This window comes from Salvelinus sp. IW2-2015, unplaced genomic scaffold, assembly GCF_002910315.2.
Source record: "Salvelinus sp. IW2-2015 unplaced genomic scaffold, ASM291031v2 Un_scaffold1081, whole genome shotgun sequence".
Taxonomy (NCBI): Eukaryota; Metazoa; Chordata; class Actinopteri; order Salmoniformes; family Salmonidae; genus Salvelinus; species Salvelinus sp. IW2-2015.
The window spans coordinates 228,420-235,141 of NW_019942720.1; the positions used below are offsets into that span (position 1 = coordinate 228,420).

Here is a 6,722-nt window from a genome sequence, read left to right on the forward strand (position 1 = left end):
TAGAGAGCACAGCCTGCTCAKTACCCTTCAACTAAACTGCATCCAAACAGCTGAATGAACAGCACAAAAGTTGCCTTCAAATGATGCCACTCAATGTGGTCCGGCCTGTAGTGCAGCTAAGAACCTGTGTTATTAACAGTAGCAGTGTGACCCAGGCGTCACATCCACTTCAGAGCTCAGGCCTTTCTGTTTCTATTTCACCTTCACGTGTAGCGAGGAGAGCTTCAGTGAGAGAGAGGCCCCAGAGGACATCTCAGGGTACATCCCAGTCCCCCCGTGTCCTTCTGATATCAGAAAAAAAGGAGGGAGCGCTARCAGTTTGAACATTTTTTATTCATCTTTTTTTTTAAATATTATTTAGCTTTTTTTGCTTTACGAAACAAATGTTTGCAGATGTCCTATGAATAAACAACAGAACCCTCTCTCCTCAGAGAAGGGATCCACCGACCAATCCCTTCTCTGGAAAATAGATTCTTCTTGTCCAATGGCGGCCTCTCCCGATTCACAAGGTGTCGCCCATTTTCTGTATGTTACATTCTTTTAAGTGCATTAATAGACAATGTAACCGTTTGAAATAATGTGCAATGACTGGAACTACGGTCAATTCAAAAAGACATTTACATTGCTGCTATGACCCACAATAACTGTGTCTGTGTTGGGGGTCATCACATGAGCTAGCGTCAGAATCTGAAATGAGCCAATCATGACACAGGGAGTCTTTCAAACCACAGCCATCGTAAACAGCTTATCACCTTTACCAACATCATCATCAGGGTTWACAAGACTCTTTAGTCATACCTGTTTTCCTCCAGTAAGACAAACAGGTTCATAGATAAAATGGTTTGAAATAAAGTTTAGTGATTGTGCTTTTAAAACCAAAGTAAAACAAATAACAAACATTGACAACGACCCAAAAATATAACAGTGCATTACAAAAAGAAAAATAACAATCCTAAAGTGGCACTTTCTTGGGGCGGCTAAATAATATATYGATTTACAACATGGATGGAAAATGATAAAATAATTATATTTACTGGCATAATGAAATTATTATTTGCAAAATAAAACAAGGAAGACAAATTTGAAGTACCACAATGGACGCTATACAAAAGGACATTATGTGTACAGGTATATTTACAAGACAGTCCACCCCTCTGCTTGTAGCTCATTTCATTACAGTAACACCTTGCTGTAAGGGCAGGGCTTCCCACAGACCGTGCCGAGGCAAGCCAAGTCCATCCTGTCAATACCCAGAGTCCACTATTACTCCCTACTGCCTTGGAATAAAACATACACTACATGATCACAAGTATGTGGACACCTGTTTGTTGAACAGCTAATTCCAAAATCATGGGCATTAATATGGAGTTTGATGCTATAACAGCCTCCACTCTTCTGGGAAGGCTTTCCGCTACATGTTGGAACATTGCTGCGGGGACTTGCTTCCATTCAGCCACAAGAGCATTAGTGAGGTCGGGCACTGATGTTCTGCGATTAGACCTGGCTCGCAGTCGGCATTCCAATTCATCCCAAAGGTGTTTGATGTGGTTGAGGTCAGGGCTCTGTGCAGGCCTGTCAAGTTCTTCTACACCGATCTCGACAAACCATTTCTGTATGGACCTCGTTTTGTTCATGGGGGCATTGTCATGCTGRAACAGTAAAGGGMCTTCCCTAAACTGTTGCCACAAAGATGGAAGCACAGAACCGTCTAGATTGTAACTGTATGCTGTAGCATTAATGTTTCCCTTGACTGGAACTAAACGTCCTGAACAATGGAAAAACAGCCCCAGACTATTATTCCTCMTCCACCAAACTTTACAGTTGGCACWATGCATTCAGGCAGGTAGCATTCTCCTGGCATCTGCCAAACGCAGACGGTGAAGCTTGATTCATCACTCCAAAGAAAGTGTTTCCACTGCTCCAGAGTCCAATGGCGGCAAGCKTTAAACCACTCCAGCCAATGCTTGTCATTGCGCATGGTGATCTTAGGCCTGTGTGCGTCTGCTCGGCCATGGAAACCCATTTCATGAAGCTCCCGACGAACAGTTCTTGTTCTGACGTTGCTTCCAGAGGCAGTTTGGRACTCGGTAGTGAGTGTTGCAACCGAGTACAGATGATTTTTTACCCTCTACACGCTTCAGCGGTCCCGTTCTGTGAGCTTTTGTTGCCTACCACTTCACGGCTGAGCCGTTGTTGCTCCTTAGACGTTTCCACTTCAMAATAACAGCAYTTACAGTTGAACGGGGCAGCTCTAGCAGGGCAGACATTTGACAAAGTGACTTGTTGGAAAGGTGGCATCCTATGACGGAGCCACGTTAAAAGTCACTGAGCTCTTTGGTGAGATTGAATGGCTGTGTGCTTGATTTTATACACCTGTCAGCAACAGATGTGGCTGAAATAGCGGAAACCACTAAGTTGAAGGGGTGTCCACATACTGCTGTATCTACAGTACCAGTCAAACGTTTGGACACACCTACTCATTCAAGGCTTTTTCTTTATGTTTACTATTTTCGACATTGTAGAATAATAGTGAAGACATCAAAACTATTAAATAACACATATGGAATCATGTAGTAACCAACCGTTTGCCTCGATGACAGCTTTGCACACTCYTGGCATTCTCTGAACCAGCTTCACCTGGAATGCTTTTCCAACAGTCTTGAAGGAGTTMCAACATATGCTGAGCACTTGTTGGCTGCTTTTCCTTCACTGTGCGGTCCAACTCATCCCAAACCATCTCAATTGGGTTGAGGTCGGGTGATTGTGGAGGCCAGGTCATCTGATGCAGCACTCCATCACTCTCCTTCTTGGTCAAATAGCCCTTACACAGCCTGGACGTGTGTTGGGTAATTGTCTTGTTGAAAAACAAATGATAGTCCCACTAACCGCAAACCAGATGGGACGGTGTATCACTGCAGAATGCTTTGGTAGCCATGCTGGTTAAGTCTGCCTTGAATTCTAAATATATCACAGACAGTGTCACCAGCAAGCACCCCCACACCATCACATCTTCTCCTGCATGCTTCACAGTGGGAACCACGCATGAAGAGATCATCCGTTCATCTACTCTGCGTCTCACAAAGACACTGCGGTAGTGACCAAAAATCTCAAATTTGGACTCATGTCTATTGCTGGTGTTTCTTAGCCCAAGCAAGTCTCTTATTCTTATTGGAGTCCTTTGGTAGTAATTCAACCATGAAGGYCTGATTCACGCAGTCTCCTCTGAACAGTTGATGTTGACATGTGTCTRTTACTTGAACTCACTGAAGCATTYACTTGAGCTGCAATCTGAGGTGCAGTTAACTCTAATGAACTTATCCTCTGCATCAGAGGTAACTCTTCGTCTTTCTTTCCTGTGGCGGTCCTCATGAGAGCCAGTTCCATCATACCGCATAATGGTTTTTGCAACTGCACTTTTCCCGGATTGACTGACTTTCATGTCTTAAGGTAATGATGGACTGTCATTTCTCTTTGCTAATTTGAGCTGTTCTTGCCATAATATGAACTTGGTATTTTACCAAATAGGGCTATCTTCTGTATACCACCCCCTAGCTTGTCACAACACAACTGATTGGGCTCAAATGCATTAAGGAAAGAAATTCCACAAATTGACTTTTAACGAGACACAGCTGTTAATTGAAATGCATTCCAGGTGACTACCTCATGAAGCTGGTTGAGAGAATGCGAAGAGTGTGCAAAGCTGTCATCAAGGCAAAGGGTGGCAACTTTGAAGAATCTAAAATATAAAATAAATGTTGATTTTTTTTAACACTTTTTTGGTTACTACATGATTCCATATGTGTTATTTCATAGTTTTAATGTGTTCACTATTATTCTACAATGTAGAAAATAGTCAAAAGAAAGAAAATCTCTGAAATGAGAAGGTGTGTCCAAACTTCTGACTGGTACTGTATATAGTGTATCTGCTAATGAGTATTTTGCTTTGGATTAAAGTACCATTCTTTTATTCTCTGGCATATTTTTTCTTCTGTAAAATGGACATAGAAAATGATAAATTAGAAAAACAATTGGTCTGTTTTCCAGGTGTATAGAAACACAATTGATGTACAGTATTTGTCAGCAAACATGATGGTGAGATACTGAGATATTTAAAATGGACAGAGGAACGATCACGGCATTCCTCTTCTCGGAAACTTCATTCTGGACAGAACTTCCTGTTCATCCCTTCTAGTACTTCAGGTCTCCACCATCTGGGGAAAAGGACAACACATAAAAATATATACACAACAAGCATAAAAATATATACACAGCATTTAATCTAATTGACCAATACTAAATCTGCAGTAACACTATGAGTTAGCCAGTCGGCAAGCACTGTACCTCTAAGTCATCGTCTCCTGGCTGGAAGGCCCCCATKTCGTTGGGGTTCCTGCGGGCCACCGGCCCCCCCTCTCCTCTCCGCCGGCCCCCTGAGCCCCGGGAGGACATGGAGCTGGAGGAGCTGGGGTCCCTGTCTCTGGGACTGTGGACCGTGGGGAAGGAGGGGCGGCTGTAGGGCAGGATGTCCTCTGGTCCTGGGACAAAAGAGGAGAGAGGACACACTGAGAACTCATGTCCTTCAACACAATACATACAGCTATTCACAATCTAAAGTTGCACTGTCAGAGCGGCATATCTACAGAGCAGAAAGAACAATATACTGCTAGGTTAAATATCATTAGTTCCTTGTCCTAAGGTCTTCTCTGTACCTGGGTGTTGGCGTGCCTTGGTGCTGCCCCCCTCCTGTTTGTTCCCTTTCCCTGMGCGGGGGATCTTCTGTCTGTCCTGGGTCTCCCGGCGCTCTGAGGAGCTGGTACGGGGGTCCGATTCCTCCCGTGGCCGGTACCCTCCTCCTGAGCCCCCTCTCCTGTCCCTGCCCTCGCCTGCCTTGGGAGACATCATCCCCCGGGCCTCCAGGGCTGTCTTGGAGGGGTGTGTGGGGGACTTGAGCCCCGCTGGAGGGGGGATGGGAGGAGGAGGCAGATCTGGAAGATAAACAAAGGAAGAGGAGGACATTTGTTACTCAGTTGAAAACTTGTGTTAGGGTGTGAGATGGAAGATAATGAGTCAATGTGCTCTGGATTCGAGCCAGAGCCTAGCCATTAGAGCCTAGCCATTAGAGCCTAGCCATTAGAGCCTAGCCATTAGAAGAGAGATCGAGAAGAGACGATGGGAGGAAGAGAGATGGAGGAAGAGAGAGAGGAGAGAGATGAGGAGAGAGAGATGAGGAGAGAAGATGGAGGAGGAGAGAGATGGAGAGAGAGAGATGAGGGAGAGATAGAGATGGACGAGGAGGGGAAGATAGAGGAAGAGAGATGGAGGAGATGAGAGAGAGAAGATAGGTGGAGAGAGGAGAGAGAGAGTTAGGAGAGAGAGAGATGGAGGAAGGAGATGATGAGGAGAGGGAGATGGAGGAGTAGAGAGAGTGGAGGAGAGAGATGAGGAGAGAGAGAATGGGGAGAGAGATGGAGAGAAGAGATGTGAGAGAGAGAGAGAGAGAGGAGGAGGAGAAGATGAGAAGAGAGAGACGAGGAAGGAGAGACGGAGGAGAGAGATGAGGAGAGAGAGAGAGATGATGGGGAGATAGAGAGATGGAGGAGAGAGAGAGATAGAGAGACAGAGAATGGAGAGAAAGAGAGATGAGGAGAGAGAGTGGAGAGAGAGCAATTGAGAGAGAAAAGAGGAGCAGAGAAAGAGATGGAGGAAAGAAGATTGAGTAGAGAGAGAGACGGAGGAAGAGAGATGGAGAGCAGAGAGACATGGAGAGAGAGAGAGATGGAGAGAAGAGAGCATGGGCAGAGAGAGTGATGAGGAGAGAGAGCAGATGAGAGGAGAAGCAGCTGATGGAGGAGAGAGAGATGAGAGAGATGGGAGAGCTTAGCAAGGGAGCGTTGACGGTCAGCAGCGCCCTCTCTGTCCCCGCTCCGATTTCTCCTGTCGAATGAATCATATGCTGTCTGTCCTTGATCATTATTCATTATGAGCTCTGACTTGGGGCTGCCTAAGCGCTCACACCGCTACAGACACACACACACAAACAAAAACCACGCTGCCTGAGAAAGCCTGTTCTGCTCGCTTCGCGCATCGAATCTTTTCATCGTTTAATCAGAGCCCCAGTTGAGGATGGCTCAGCTCTTGGGCCGGCACGGCCATAATCCACAACAGGATTACAAAAATTAATTAAACATAGCAACCAGTCATTCCACCGCCTCCCACCAGCATCGCCCAACACCGCCTCCCACCCAGCATCCAACGCCGCTCCACCCCAGCATCCCAAACGCCGCTCCCACCAGCCATCCAACCACCGCTCACACCCAGCATCCCAAACACCGCTCACACCCAGCATCCCATACACCGCCACACCCAGCATCCCCAAACGCCCGCCTCCCACCCAGCTCCCAAAACGCCGCTACCCACCCAGCATCCCAACCGCCGCTCACAATCCCAGCATCCCAACGCCGCTCACACCCAGACATCCCAACGCCGCTCACACCCAGCACTCCAACGCCCGCTCACACCCAGCATCCCAACGACCCGCCGCACACCCAGCATCCCAAACACCGCTCACACCCAGCATTCCAACACCGCCTCCACACCCCAGCCCCAACACGCCACACCCAGCATCCCAAACCTCACACCAGCATCACCCAACACGCTCCACACCCAGCATCCCAACACCGCTCCCACCCAGCACCCACACCCTCACACCCAGATCCCACACA

General features: G+C 46.9%; 1 pseudogene; it reads right to left on the minus strand.

The window, feature by feature from the left end:
• Positions 1 to 315: 315 nt before the first annotated feature.
• LOC112069691 (roundabout homolog 1-like) overlaps positions 316 to 6,722 on the minus strand; it is a 123,222-nt pseudogene continuing 116,815 nt past the window's right edge.